The sequence below is a fragment of the Camelus dromedarius genome, chromosome 25 (genome assembly GCF_036321535.1).
Source record: "Camelus dromedarius isolate mCamDro1 chromosome 25, mCamDro1.pat, whole genome shotgun sequence".
Taxonomy (NCBI): Eukaryota; Metazoa; Chordata; class Mammalia; order Artiodactyla; family Camelidae; genus Camelus; species Camelus dromedarius.
In genome coordinates this window covers 18,830,977-18,847,130 of record NC_087460.1, presented here as the reverse complement: position 1 = coordinate 18,847,130, position 16,154 = coordinate 18,830,977, and positions in this window count along the sequence as shown.

Below are 16,154 nucleotides of genomic sequence, written 5' to 3'. Positions count from 1 at the left end.
TCTGAGATTTTAATAGACTTTCGTAAGCATTGCTACCTAATGTTTTGTTGCTCCTTTTCTAAGAGATAACAGTAGAAAACAAGACCGGGAGACGGCCAACCCAAGACAAGTGTGGAATTCCAGTTGTGGACCCATTTCTTCGGGAAGGGTCTGAGAGAGATACAAACGTGTTTCTGCCGAGCTTGGGTGCCCTGATGGTCGGTGGCCGGGCCACCCCTGCGGTGTCGTGGCCCTGGCTGGTCAGTCTGCAGCACCAAGGACAGCGTTACTGTGGAGATGCTCTGATTGGGAGACGGAGGGTCCTGACGGCGGCTCACGGTAACTTCAGGAATGTGTCTGAGTGGGGGGTGGCGGGGGACAAGGAGCTGTCTGAGGGCCCACGGTGGGTGCCCTCCTTCTGCTCTCCCCACATCACAAGAAACATTAAGCATTAGCTCCCACTGTTACAGTCCCCATCTTGCAAATAAATGAACACATTAAGTTGATGAAACTTTCTATGCTTCACTAATGCATTTACTATTAATAGCTTTTAATTTTAAAAGTGGTTTCTTGCTTTTAGGTGTAATTTAGTTAATAAGTAACTAACAACACCCGCCCCCACTCTATCCATAAGATGGAGGTAATGATGTCTCAACATTTTCGCGCCAGTCTCTTAACACAGCGTCTAGAGCCCCAGGGTTGCTCAAACGTGGATTCCTTTCCTCCTGGCTCTCCCCTACTGACTGTGTAATGATCATACCCACTCCCAAAGAATTTTAAAGAATATCCTTTAAAAGACATTTTTTCCTTTGATTTTGTCTGAATCTTGGTCTCAGTGTGATACAGAGCTATCCGAAACCTCCTTCCTCAGAGAAGTCTTAGTGACGTTTTTAATATTATCTCCCTGGGGCAGTGAGACAGTTGACATTGTTGCACAATGTCCCATGGCTACATGAGTAGACATGATGTTTTCAATGTCTCTAAAATTGGTTTTATACTAAAGGCATCTGCTCAAATAATGCAGTGAGTAGGAACCAAAAATTCATTTTCTTTTTCTTTCTTTCTTTTTTTTTTACTGGCCTCAAACTCGTACTTTTGATATAGATAAATCACAAGAAGGCATTCTTATGAAGGCAGTTTTCAGACTTTCAAGTGCTCAGAATTACCTGGGGAGTTCACTATAAATGGAATCTTAGAATCTTAACTCTGAATTTTGATTTGATGAGTTATGGCTGGGATTCTGCATTTTCGCTGCACATGCCAGATATGATGTGTGTAGTTCCTAGACATTTCTTTGACAAAAACATTCTATTAAGGAGTAGAGTAACCATAACATTCAGAATAGTTTCAGTGTCCATTACATGAGTACATCATATAATGTAGAGTATCATTATAATATGTAGACTCATTACCTTGAAGCATCGTGAATCATAATTGTCAAAGAAATACTAAATCGTTTCATTTGATGTTATGAAGGCAAGAAAGTAGATACTTTAACATTTTTTTCTCAAGGATTGAATTAATGAGAAATTCCCATTTTCTAAAAATTGGAGATAATAAAGGTTTTAATGTGGATTAGAAATATTGAAGAATATATTTTTAGTAATTCTGAAAAAGTATGGAATCATTAAAAGTGGTATCTACTTCCCCACTTCCTTTTCTTATGACAAGAACTGTTGCAGACAACCTGGTAAGAGGAAGGAGTTACCTCTAGAATAGAGGAAACAGTGATTTGATGCCAGTGAAAGCTGTGTCCACTCACCCCGGCTTCACACACTTCCCTCCTAATAATAATCTACCCTTGCTGAATCTGGAAAAACCTGTTGAACCAGGTCAGTATGGAGAACTCTTCCATATTTTGAATGATTGCCACATCATTTTTTATCTTCCTCTTGCTTAGAAATGAAGTCAAATAATTATTTTTTGAAGTTAAATAATTATTTTAAAATTTTCTTATATTCTAAGATACTTTCTGTAAAAGCTGAAGTATCTGCATAAACATTTTACTTTTGTGTGTATTTAATTGATGGAACTCTAGAGAAGATTTCAAAGAACTATGCTTTTAAAAAAATATGATCCTATATATTCTTCTGAGACTCTGTTCTATGAGGTTATCCCAAATACTTAGAACAAACAGGGGTTTGACCATCAGATTTTCAGTTTTCTTCACAACTTACTAAAATCTTGTTTTGTTTTGTTTTCTAAATGTTTACTTAAGCCAAAGCCATGTGAAAGTAAGGGATTGTTCCTCCTGGCTCTGTCACAAAGTAACCATGTGATCTTGGGTGGGTTATGTAACTTCTCAGTTTTGTCATTTGTAGAAAAGGAATGGCAGTAGCCCATGTACCTACTGAGCACAGGGGAGGAGTCGGTAGGAAGGTGCCTTGGGAGAACTGAAATTAAAGCCTGTAGTTTGTCCCCCCTCTCACACCCATGCCTTTCCACGGCATCGCAGGACTCTGGGCCAATTTTTCTGCGCTCCCAGCTCTCTCCTGCCTCTCTGTCTAAGCCTCACCTCCTTTTCTATGTCTTTACAGTGTATCCAGCCTACAAACCCCTAATCGTGGTTCAGTCTCCCGCTTGCTTGTTACGCTTTTATGACAAGAGGCAGCGAAAGCGTGTGAAACAGTGCTTCTTAACTTTGCCTCTGCTTTACCATCCTTTGAGTTGCTTTAAAAATAAAACCAAACAATCAAAAAATGTAGCCGGTTTTGGATCAATTGATTATAATCTCAGAAGCAGAGATCTGATATCAGCATTTTTTCCCCTCCTTATCCTGCTTTTGAAATTCATTTTTAGTTAAGCTTTTTATACTGAGATCATTGTAGATTCACATGCAGTCGTAGGAAATAATATAGTGACATCAAAGTACTTTTTACCTGGTTTTTACGAAGGCTAACATCATGCAGGATTTGACATCGATACAGCCAAGACACAGGACATTTCTATCACAAGGATCCATACTGTTGTCCTTTAAAGCCACACCCATCTCCCTTCTCCCCACTCCACCCTCCCCACCCACTGTCAACTGCAAATCTATTTATTGTTTCTATAATTTTGTCAATTCAAGAGCGTTATATAAATGAAATTGTCTATTCTTTTAAAAGATTCTTTTAAAATATAATCTTAATGGCTACATGGTAGCTTTCCCACAATTCGTATAAAAATAGGTCATTTCCTTTTTTTATTTAAATAATGTTGGATCGACTATCCTTACGTATACATTTTTCCATGTCTGTGGTGCTGTAAGGTAAATTTCTTAGAAGTAGAAATGCTAGATTTAGGGCATAACTATTTTCAAAATTTTTGACATATTTCTGAGTCATAAACGCAGCTGGGCGTAGATTACAAGTCAGTACATCTCTCTGTACCTCCCCATCCCCCACTAAATGAGATAATGTGGCAATATTTGTCAATTTTTAAAGTGTGTACCTTGTGGTCAGCAACTCTATTTTCCAGGAATACTGGCCCAAATGCCCAAATGTGTGATCTGGGACACTAGATGCAACTTATAAAGGAAAAAAAATTAGAAGTCTAAATGTTTGCTGATAGGATTTAATAAATTATCTGAATACTGTGTACTGTTGAAAAGAATAATGTAGTAGGTCTTTATGCAATGATATAAATGATATGATCCTAACTTATTAAATGAAGGATATCAGAATAAGAAAAACGGCTGATTTAAAATTATGTTGGTCAAGGGAAAACGTTTTAGCTCAAGGAAATCAGGCAGGAGCTATGACAGAGCAATGATTATCTGTGAAGGCAGCATAACAGGAGATTTGGTAACAGCTGGCACATATGTGGGGAGATGAGCAGGGAAAGAATAGACAAGTTACAAAGAGTTTTATGTAATTTTACTAAGAGATAACAGTAAAAATAAGGAATGAATCATTAAAATAAATGGTCTAGGATAGCAGATATGCTGAAGCATTTAAGTATGTGAAAGTCTGGATGAAAGTGAAATAAAACAGCATGGGAAAATGGGAAAACAAACACAGCAGCCTGCATTCAGTGTGTGTGTGTGTGTGTGTGTGTGTGTGTGTGTGTGTGTAGCTATATACACACAAACAAACCCACAATATTTATATATACACAAATTTTGGTGATAAAAATGAGAATATTTAAATGTATGATGTATCGATATATTTTATAATACACCTGTAAAGATAGAATTAGAAATAAAAATACTTATTAGCTGTAAAATACTTTAAAAGTTTAAATTGATACACATGTGTTTTTTCCCCATTCTCAGGTAATAGAGTTGAGAAAAGGAGGTAATTATATCCGTCTCCATTCTCATCTCAGATTTAACAAGATGATGTCCTGAAGGCAAATGGACAAAAAAGGCAGCTTCATTTAAAAAAAAAATGGTTCTGGATGAGAAGCCAGGTGCCTGACATCGCAGTGTCAGGATGGGTGTTTCTGTTTTCCCTAGAGAAAGTGGAAATAACCTGGAGCGAGGTGGTAGCATGTACATTGGGATGATCCCTTCTGAGTAATTGATAGATGGAATTGTCTGGGAGACTTACTAAGTTACAGGGTTAGAAAGGGTACTGTCAGATCAGAGGAGATATTTCTGGAGCCATCACTGAAGACCAAAAAATGTGGATAATGGTAGCACGAATCCTACAGACTACCTGCTGTTTGCCTTTTTCTTTTTCATCCTTTTAGTTAGGAGAGTTGGCATCTCCAATCTGTTTGCCAGGGAAAGATGATAAATTTACTTTCCAAATGTATGACTGCTGGATGGAGAATAACTGAAACCAGACAGTGAATATATTTACTACCTCTTCTAAGGTTAGAATCCAAACAAATATATATGAAGTCTGAGTATACTGTTTATTCATTGTCAATTGTTCCATAATTTTTTAAAATTTTATTTTATTGAGTTACAGTCAATTTACAATGTTGTGTCAGTTTCCAGTGTAGAGCACAATTTTTCATTTATACATGAACATATGTATATTCATTGTCGCATACTTTTTCACCATGAACCACCACAAGATCTTCATATATTTCCCTGTGCTATGCAGTATAATCTTGTTTATCTATTCTATATATACCTGTCAGCATCTACAAATTTTGAACTCCCAGTCCATCATGAGAGTGGAAATATCCATTATGAAAGTGGATCCAAAGGAGACTGCTTGGGTTTCAGGACGTCATATTTGTGAATACAGGCTCGTTGATTCTAGCTTATTAATACTTGTGAAATCTTGTGTTGGAGGATAGCTGGTGATTTTATTACCTAATAAATGTCTGTGGGTCTCACACATCTTTACTCCCCAGCTGCACTGTGAGTGCACACACTCACACACACGATTGTTGTCACAATTATATAGATGTTGCTATAATGAAAACCCATACTTGAAGATATATGAATTGACTCCCAAAGCCGCGAGGCATCTTTCTGAAATCATAGGCTGGTAGAAAAGGTAAATGGATGGAAAGGTTATGTGAAAATAACTCGTCCATGTAAAGATAAAATCCATGACTCTGATCTCACCTCCACGCTATTCTGCAACTGAGTTAACAAGTTACAAATATCCAACAAACTAAAGAGTAAGTGAGAATTCAATTTCAGTTGTCAACTTCCAGACAGAAAGTCTGTTTAGCAGGAATGAGAACACCATGAAATCAATGGAGTAAAGTACAGACTTAACATGTAAAAATAATGAATTATATTGTTGGCTTTATCAACAACCGACTTGAGTGTAAACTTTTTTTAGAAAGTGATACTATTTTTCAATCTTCTGAGGACTGTGCTAAAGACAAAAGAACCCATATAAAGTATTTTTTGTTGTTTCTGTTGTATAAGCCACTGTGGAGTAATAATATTAGGTTTTTACAAATCATCTAACAGCATCACCACAGTGCTGAGAGGGGAGCATGGGTGGGATTTAACCCCTGGAGTCTGTCTCTCTATGGGGCTATTTTTGTTTTATCCTGGGATAGCATTTTCCTATGTTTTTATTCCTTTTCTACTAGAAGATGACTTTTTTAAAACTGCATCAGGCAGAGGTGCCACTGATCAGTGGTACATCCTGTCGAAGCTACTGGGGACTGGCTATTACAAACGCCAATATTTTGGGGGAGCTGCAGGATCACCCTCGTGTGTGGTAACTAAGGACTGCATTGAGGAGTTTCCTTCTCAGTGTGTCTCATGAATGGGAGCTTGCTGACCATAAAGAGGTGTCAGTGTATGGTATTTTTAAAACGAAAAGTGAGAGGGGGTAAGTACATTGCTAAGTTTATATGCTATGATTGCAAATTCGATATTTGAGTAGACTCAGTTCTCAAAAGGAATCACTCATTTGTTAGGTTGAACTATGTGAAACAATGATTTTCAACTGTTTTTGACCTACAAAAAATAGTGATTTCTCATGATACGACTTCATGGCTGAATTCAGTGGCTCAAAGTACCTACTTCCAGCAGCACTGAAACTATAAAGATGCTTTCATGTAACTCAAAACCATCATTTCGTTCTTTAGATTTATTAGATGCTTGGAACCTTCTGCATGGCGCAGACTGTTGTCAGCATAAAATGAATTTATACTAAAGGTATCTCTCAGCCTTCGCTTTGAAAAATAAAGATTTTGATGTGATTCAGAGATCTGGAACATCAGCCAGTGACCTCAGTGGCCCTGGTTTCCTAGGTTGTTGTGAGCAGGTATCAGAGATGAGAGAGGGACTTGGGCACAATCCGACCACCGTCTGGTTGGGGTTAGTGTCAGTTGGGAATCATGCAGCCAGGAGAACGAGCTGCTCTCTTTGCTGGTTGCAGGGAGATTCCGGGGGGCCACTGCAGTGCACCCAGGACAGGCAGTACAGGCTCACGGTATCATGAGCTCCGGCAGCAGTAAGTGCCATCCCACAGCACCAACTGTCTTCACCAGAATTCCTGCCTCCAGAGACTGGATCACATCTGTGACTGGAGGAGAAGCATGATTATTAAAAAAAGCAGCATGGTGGAATTGTGTTCGTAAGTGGGAAAGGAAATACATAACAGTCTCCCTGAAAAATATGTCTTGTCATTGCTGAAAACTCAAGGTCATTTCCCCCAACCTTTGTCACTGAAAGGTTTGGGTTTGGTGTGTAGACACGTTCAATATTAAACATCGGTCACAGAAAATTAATGTGGGTTCACGCCTCCTGGGAACTTACCATCTGAAATTGTCATTGAATTTGTATCTAGGGTACCAGGTTTATGTCAGATCTGAACACCATCATATGCATTTGTTACTATGTTTTCTTATTTAGTAAACATTGGAAGGTATGAAGAGAAATGTTACTCAGTCTGTTTAACTCAATTTTACTCACACACACAACAGTGTCCTGAGCACAGTTAGACACGAAGGGTCCCTGTAAGTTTCACAATTTCAGTGAGTCATGGACATTTAAGAAATTAATCTATCAGGCTGATCACTTGACTTTTTAATTTTTAGATAAACTTTTAGGATATTTCAATTGTTTACAAAACATTGATCTGAACCTCAGCTGCCCAATGCCCTCATCTCTCTAAGCTGTAGCCAAATAGGAAGTAAGGAACGAAGGAAAGCCCGGAGCGGGAAGACTTAGTGCCGAAGCCCATCACAGACATATGTACGCAGAGTAAGAGCTTGAGGCTTCTATTTTTTTTCTTATTTTTCACCAAAATTTATCATTTGGCTTCCCGGATTACAGCATTCAAAAATGGAAGATAATTTAACTTTTTATGTAAGCACAATGTAACCTAATCAAAGAGCAACTCATAAAGAACTAAGCAAAGAATATTATTTTCTTTCTTTCTCTGATCTCCCTTTCTCTCATCCCCTGGTCCCCACTGCTCTCTCTTTCTCTTTCTGTCTCTCTTCTCGTTTGCAAATGCTGCAAAGGGGAAGCTTATAAATATCCCGGTATTTATTCAAAACCTCTTACGTGGATATTGGTCTAAACTGCTTCCATTGATTTCAGTTACAGTCCCTGATGGAGACTCACTAAATTGAAAGACGAGATGCATAATAAGGACTCTCCACTTCGCATGTTAATTTGTTTTGCACCATTTTTATTTTGCCTCTTGTTGAATTTCTCTCATCTTTTCAAACATTAAAGGGGGTTGAAGGTGGACTGTGTTACAGTGTCAGGCCTGTCTGGGGCTTTTTCTTCACGGCATGATCTGCAGGTGGTTCATTTCGGTGCTGGCACCATCTCTGACCTCCTGGGATGGTGACCTGGTGGTGATGCTTTTAGGGCTCCGTCAGCAAAGGACATGGGGTTAGGGTCCCAGGTACCATCTCAGGAAGCTGCCTCATTTTCTTACAAGGATCAGAGACTATTCTGTGCTCTGTTTTCAGCATCAGTTGGCAGTAATTTTTAAATTCTTCTGTATTTAACCTTTTCTTATTGAATAGGACTGTGTTAGACTGTTTTACTTGCTCTTCCTCTAGCCGAAAGCCGGCTTAACTCAGGAGGGACGTACATTTTATTTCTTTCTTTGCCTTTTTCTTCTTCCCATGAATTCTCTTCTTTCTTTCATCTCAAGGTCAAGCTCTATGTGGGTGAGACTGCAATCAGTTGTGCAAACTGATATAGTACCTAAGGGTTACATAGCCAAGTTTAAAGAAATTAGAGACCCCATAACGTAAGTTTTCATTCATGTATGTAATTTAAAATGTCCTTGAGCACCTGCTGTGTGGCGAGTAGAGGTGCCTTGAGAGAGGACGTCTCCCTCATCTTTAGAATCTCATTCTAGTGGAGAAGAACGGTTTACAAAGACACCTACCATTCAGCAAGCTACGGGAGCTGGCAGCCTGGGAGCGGACAACCAGCACTTCTGCAGGGAGGATGGAGGTTTTGCAGAAGTAATATTTGAGCTGAGTTTTAAAGCTCAAGTATTAGTTGACTTGATTTTTGTTTTCTGTTTTATGCACCAACATCTCATGTTAAAGAAATTTTTATCAAGCTATTTTCCCACTCAACAACTCCACATGCTCTGACTCTCTCCTGTCATTTGGATCACTGGAACATTTTTTGGTTCATTCTTAGGCCACAAATTACATTAACTTCATTTCCTCTAACCCTCCATCCTGTCTTTTTCATATGGTTTTTGATAATGTGAGTTCCCTCCTTTCATGCAGATTCTTTGTCAATTTAATAAACAGTCAACAACTTAAGCCTAATGAGTTTCTCACCAAATTCTCACCAAAGATAACAGCTTTGGGTACTTACCTGATTTCATCTTGGTCTCAACTTTATTATCAGTAGCATTATCAATTTCACTTTTCTATTCCCCACAGAGATGGAGAAAAAAAAATTTAACTAAACTGTCAAACAGTGTCAAGCAACACAAACAACTGGTGGGGCCAAAATATCTAAGAAACTCGTAAAGGGGCAGAATAGAGTGGGAGAATGGTACCAGTGGCAATTAAAGTTACAGTGATTAAGACAGGGCGGTGCTGCTGCAGAGATAAACAAACTGGCCAGTAGCAGGAACATAAAAGCAAGAAAGAGCACCATTTCACGGTCTCCAAACTGGCAAAATGCAGAGCGTGACAATATAAACAGATAATGAGAATGTGGAGCGAGGGTAAGTCACCTCACTGCTGGGGGGTGGGGTGCAACTCAGACAATACGGGATGAAACTGAAGATGCCAGTGTCCTCTAAGTCAGCAACCCCACCTCTAGACAGATGTCCTACAGCGTTGCCTTCAACCATGGCTGCAAGTTAAATATAAACATCTGGGACCTGGGGGGGATATGTATATATATATTTGGTTTGAGAACAGTGTCCTAGGAAAGTGAGGCAACCATGACCTCTGAACGTGTACAAGGCCATTTATAGAAACGTTAATATCAGCCAAAGCTGGAACTCCCACTGCCCACTACAGAAGCATGGATAATCAAAGTGCAGGACAATCACACAGCAGCAAAATACATCAGACAGTCCACAGGCTCTTTTAGGATAATCTCAGAAGCACTGCTGAGTTTAAGAAGCAAATTTCAGAAGATCAGGTCCCATATCAAGCTCAGAAACAAGCAGAATGAAACTCTGTTGTTTAGACTTCCTTATGTTTGAAAAAATACGAGAGAGTGAAAACCCAGCATTCAGAGCGGTGGGGATGTAGCGGGATAGGATGGAGGAACGCACACAGGTCGTCTCGGTGATATAAGTAATTTTCTAGTTAAGTTGGATGGTGGTTTTATAGATGTTTATTATCTTGCTCCATAACATACATATCCTTCTGTGTATATCACATACTACACAATATAAATATACTTAAAGTCCTTTTTAATAACACTAACTCCTCAGAGTAGAATCTGTCCTTCTGCCCAGGCAATTGGAGTTCCACATTCACTCGCAGCATTAAACCCTTGCTTTTTCAGCAGTTCCCTTTGCCTAGAAAGCACAAATTGTCACTGTCACTTGCATTCCCTGATGTCACTATTTTTTCAACTTTTTCTGATTACAGACCTTAAGTGCCAGAGCACATGGCTGATGGATGTTTTCAGAAGATAATGCAGGCAGGAGTGTGGAGTTTGGACTGGGGAGCTAAAAGCATGGAGACATTGGAATTGGGCTGGCTTCATTCACTTGAATATGAGAATGAAAATAACATGAACAGAGGTAAAAATAAGACTTATATGTAATAGTGAGGGTCTGTTTTCAAAGAGCTTAAAATTAGCATAAATTTCCTTGAATCCATTAGGAATTACTTGCCAGCTGCTGGTTAAAAAGATTTTAGTATGAGAGCTTGAAGGAATTAGGATTTTATTCTTTTATCTAAATGAAGTCAGGCAGCTGGTAGGCAGCTCTACAGAGTTAAGAGAGCCTGAGGCTTGCCCTGTCTTCCTCCTCCACTATACTCAGTGTTTCAGTTCAATCAAGTCATAAAATTGCTGCAGGGCTCAGGCCATCACACTCACATTCCAAGATGGAACAAGAGGGAGGGCATGGAGAAAAGGTGACAAATGGCTCTCATAAAAGCCCTACTCAATGACTTTTACTTCCATATCTGGCCACCCTGTCTGCCAACCCTGGGAAGGTAGTTCTTCACTCGGGTTTATTGTCCAGGATTCTGGTACTAAAGAAGGAGAGAAAGGTATTTACATGGCAACCAGAAGTCTCTCCCACATCCCTAATTATTATGCATTGCTTTTAATTTTACTTTAGCTGCCTTTTCAAGAAATGAATGCAAAAGAAATAGTACTAATTAAAAAATGATACTGTGGTTGTATAAAGTAAAAAATTCTTTACTTCACTGCTGTCCATTTCCCAGTTCCTCTGATCATCATTTTTAATAGTCCAGCACACCTCATAACAGTGATAGGAGTTTCAGAATGAGAAAACAGAGAAAAAGGAAGTGGATAAATTAATCAAGAACACAAAACAAGAAAACTTCCTAGAACCAAAGGGCATGAGTTGCCAAGTGGAAAGGAGCCACTGGATGCCCAGCACAACAGTGAAGAGGGACCCAGATCACAGATGTCACTGTGAAGCTTAAGAGCACTGGGGACGAGAAAGCGACCTAAGTATCCAGAGAAACACAGGTCTCACAGAATGGGGCAAGAATCTGAGGGGCTGTACACTTCTCGCCAGGAATATTTAAAGCAAAAAGATGTTCACCACGTGAAGGGTAACCACAAGACAAAAACTTACAAGGGAGTCGCAAAAACTCAATAAAATCCAAGATAATACAAAGGAAAATTATCAAAACACAAAAGGAAGAAGAAAGGAACAAAGAGGAAATACCAAATCAACTGCAAAGATAAGTTCAAAATGGCAATAAACACACGTCTATCATTAATTACTGTAAATGTTAATGGATGACATGCTCCAGTCAAAAGACATAGAGTGGCAGACTGGATAATAAAGCAAGAACCTTCAATATGCTGCACACAAGAGACCCACTTTAGGGAGAAGGACACATATAGATTGAGAGAGAAAGGATGGGAAAGGATATTCCATGCAAATGGAAAAGCCAAAAAAGCATGTGTAGTAATACTGATTTCAGACAAAATAGACTTTAAAACAAAGGCCATAAAGAAAGATAAAGAAGGACATTTTATAATTATTAAAGGAGTAATACAAGATGAGGATATTACACTTGTTAATATATATACACCCAATATAGGAGCACCTAAGTACATAAACAATTACTAACAGAGATAAAGGGGGAAATTGATGGGAATACAATCACTGTTGGAGATTTTAACACCACATTAACATCACCAGACAGATCTTCCAGGCAGAAAATAAGGCAACAGAGAAATTAAATGATACAATAGAAAAATTAGATTTGGTGGATATTTTCAGAGCATTACACCCTCCCCCCTACCAAAAGGATATATATTCTTTTCAAGTGCACATGGAACATTTTCTAGGATTGATCATGTACTTGGGCACAAAAGAAGCCTCAACAATTTTAAGAAGGTAGAAGTTATCTCAAGCATCTTTACTGACCACAATGCCATGAAACTAGAAATCAACTACAGAGAAACAAAGGAGAAAAAAAGGAAAGCATGGAGATCAAACAACACGCTATTAAAAAACCAGTGGGTCAATGATGAAATCAAAGTGGAAATTAAAAAATACCTTGAGACAAATGAAAATGAAAACACGACCACACAAAATTTATGGGGCACAATGAAGGCAGTGCTAAGAGGGAAATTTATAGCAATACAGATGTTTGCCATGTGGGCCTCTCCATTGGGCTTCTTGAAGGTGCTCAGAACAGCTGCATTTTCCCAAAGGATGATCCAAGAGAGAGCAAGGGGGAAGATGTCCTTTATGGCCTCTGCTAGCACCTTTTAGATTTTATAACAATTAAGTCTTCTCAAGTTTTGCCTGACAATCATATAGTTTAACTGGATTGAGCCTATTTGCTCAGACAAAACAGATAAAAAAAGAAATAGTACTAAATCCTCAACCTCATTTTTCCACCTTTTGCCTCCAAGTGGAAGACGCTACTGGGTTCCTATGGGGGGACTTGGCTTAGAATAGACATGATGTTAATGGCTTCTCCTAACTTGGACCCAGCAATCCCCATCTCTGTGACTATGGCAGTGCCGAAGGGCATCGATGTGCTACACAGCATCGCACTTACAGGGTGGATGTGATGCCAAAGGAGCAGCCTCAATCGTGTCAAGAACCTGGATCTTTAATGAGGTTCCCTCAGCCTAACTACCCTCCATTAGAGGAAAATCAACTTCTGACCAAATTTACTCCCTCAAAGCCTGGATCAGGAGAAAGTGTGGAGGACAGGGGAGGGGGGAGCACTTAGGTCTGACCGGTTTCTTTCCTTCTAACACCCAGAGAGGAGGGGGACCTCACTATTGTTGGCTCAACTATCCTTTACTTAGAAAAACAAGTTAATATGTAAGAGTTGTTAGGTCCTGCTGAACAGTAATAGTAAGGGATATATTTATTCATAGGTTTTAGTCAAAGCATCTGAACTCTGACCATGTGTTATTTATATATTTAGCTGCTTATCTATTTTTTACATGATATGAAAAATCACCTGTAAGGACATATCACATATGGGGTGACATTATTTGACCTTTTTTTGCTCAACACCAATGTTTGTTAGATAATCATATCAGAAAATGGAAAAATACCTTTTTCTGGGTTCAGTTGAAAGTTGACGCTTTTTTTCCTCTCATATCATCTACTTTTTCCCCTTGAAATTGTGATAGTTTGTCATGTACATAAAAATCACACAGGTATGAAGTGACACACGTACTACGTGTCCTTGAGCTTAGATATTCTGCTCTAAGTTTCTCCTGGGCTTATGAATTTACAAATGTTTACATTCATAGGTGAGTATTAGGTAGTGACTGTTACAGGGGGTATCAGCTGGTTGGTCTGGGAGGCCACACTTGTGTCTTGAGAGGCCAGCACTGTGTTTTAAAGAAGTCTGAATTTGAAAGCTTTTGGATGAGACAGGCATGCTGTCTGCCTGATCTCTGAAGGCATCTGAGTTTGACAAGTGATAAGACTTGTAAACATTTCTGAGCATCTATTTATGTCATATTTATGTCATATTGAAATAAAAATTTGACTACAGCATGTGAGTTAATATGCTGTCACTTTTTAACTTAATATACTACATTAAGGTATTTATTATGTCTCAGGCACTTATATAAACAATTTCACCCCCCTGTTAGCATGAAATTGGGAGAGAGTTGAAAAGTTTTAAGAAATGTAAAAAGAGCTACAATTTATTTTAAAATATTGAGTGTATAAAAATGCTAATCAAATAGATGAAACAATACATCTATGATGCAAAGACGGATGGAGACTATTGATGAAAGAATATAAGGCAACAAAAATTAAAACATCAGATTCAAATGCTGTGATGAATGTAGAGAACAATATTGTTTGAAATACGTTTTTCAGCTGAATGCTTTTGGTTGAAATTTATTGGAGACTATAGTGAAACATATTGAAAATGTCTACATTGTTAGTAACTATTAAGATAACCAGTATGTCAATAATGATTATGTTAATAGTGTATTTTATTAATAACTATTAAGACAAATGGCACCAATCACAGCCTTATATTTGTTTTGGGGTTTACTTGTTTGGAGCCTGTCTACCCCGATGTAGTATAGATTCCCTGAGGGCAAGGTCGTCTGCCTTGTCATTAGGTCATATTCCATACTTAGTAAACACTTGTCACATAGAAGGCACCCAGTGAATATTTGTTACGAGAATGGCCAGGTCACAGGTTCAGTTGACTGATCTGTGGTCCCTTTGATACTTTATTCATCATATTGAAATATTGCACAAACAATGCTTTACAGATACTAGTGGTAACTCTACCGAGAGAGAGGGCATTAGATGGCAGATAGCCCCCGTGTGCAAAGACTTAAAAAAGTATCCATTAGCTGATGTACAAAATCTAAAGTTGGCATGTGAAAAAAATGATGTAAGATTTTTAAGTCCCAATTTGGCATATGAAAAAAAATGATTTAAGAGTGGAAAGCACAATGTTTGAAAATGTAAATACAAAATTTGAATATAACATTGACAATCACATGTAGTTTAAGAGAATGAAAAGGAACACCCAGTGTACAGCATGAAACTGGAAATTGTCTTAATGAAAGAAATGGTTTGGCCATTGGGACTGGTAGCTGCTGAGACACAAAGGGACTCTAACCTGATTGAATTTGAGGCTGGTGGTGCTGTTTACTTCTCCTAGACACAGTGGAGAAGAAATAGATTTGGGGGTATCAAATCCACTTGGAGTATATTAAATTTGAGGTGTTTCTGGGGCATTCATATAGCAAAAGTATTAATTTACTTATCTTGAGTTAGTTGCTCACTTGCTAAAACTTTTACTCAAACTGTAGAGAAGAAAAAAAAAAACAGCATGAAAACACCTTTTGATTATCTGTACAAAATACAGTTAATTCCCAAACTAAAACCTACCTCCTGCTTCTCTCCTGCAGGCAGTGTTGCCAAACCAGGTTTGTTTTACCTGACACACAGCAAGCCAAAATGCTGAGATGCCATGGTTTGCAGCAAAGACAGGGTTTAGTCAAGGCAGCAAAGCAGGGAGACTGGAGGACAAATTTCAAATCCACCTCCCTGAAGGCAAGGCAAGGGGTTCTGGGTATTTATGGGATAAAGAAGCAGGGTGGTCTGAGGGGTGGGAGTGGGGGAGCCTGGAGAAAGGTGATCGGAAAAAGGTGAGGTAATTGCGGTTCTGCACAGGCATAACTAAGCCTCTGAACGTTCAATAGGTCACCAAGCAGGCACTCCACATGCCCAGTTAAAGGGTTGGTGGTCCCATCCAGTCTTAACCAGCTCAGCTCCAACTATACACAACTGACTCCAAGTTCCTGGAAAATAACTCTGGCAAACATCTTATTGTTTCAGCTATGTGCTACTTGAAACCATACAAGTCTTAACATGACTTTGATTTGTGAAGACAGGTGAAATGGATTTGACTAATCATTACCCACAGTTGCAGTAATTCATTCAATGGATTTTTTTTGTTTTGGAAGCAAATTGTTTTCTAGATATAACACCACCAATAACATAGGATTAGGTACTTGCCCTGCTTTAAAGTTAAGCAAGGTTTCAATCCTCAGGAGGAAATGAATTTAGTCTTCATTTAGGAGCTTGGAAGATGGTGAGCTGTTATTTAAATAAGCAGGATCCAATTAGTCAGTTTTGGTATACTAGGAA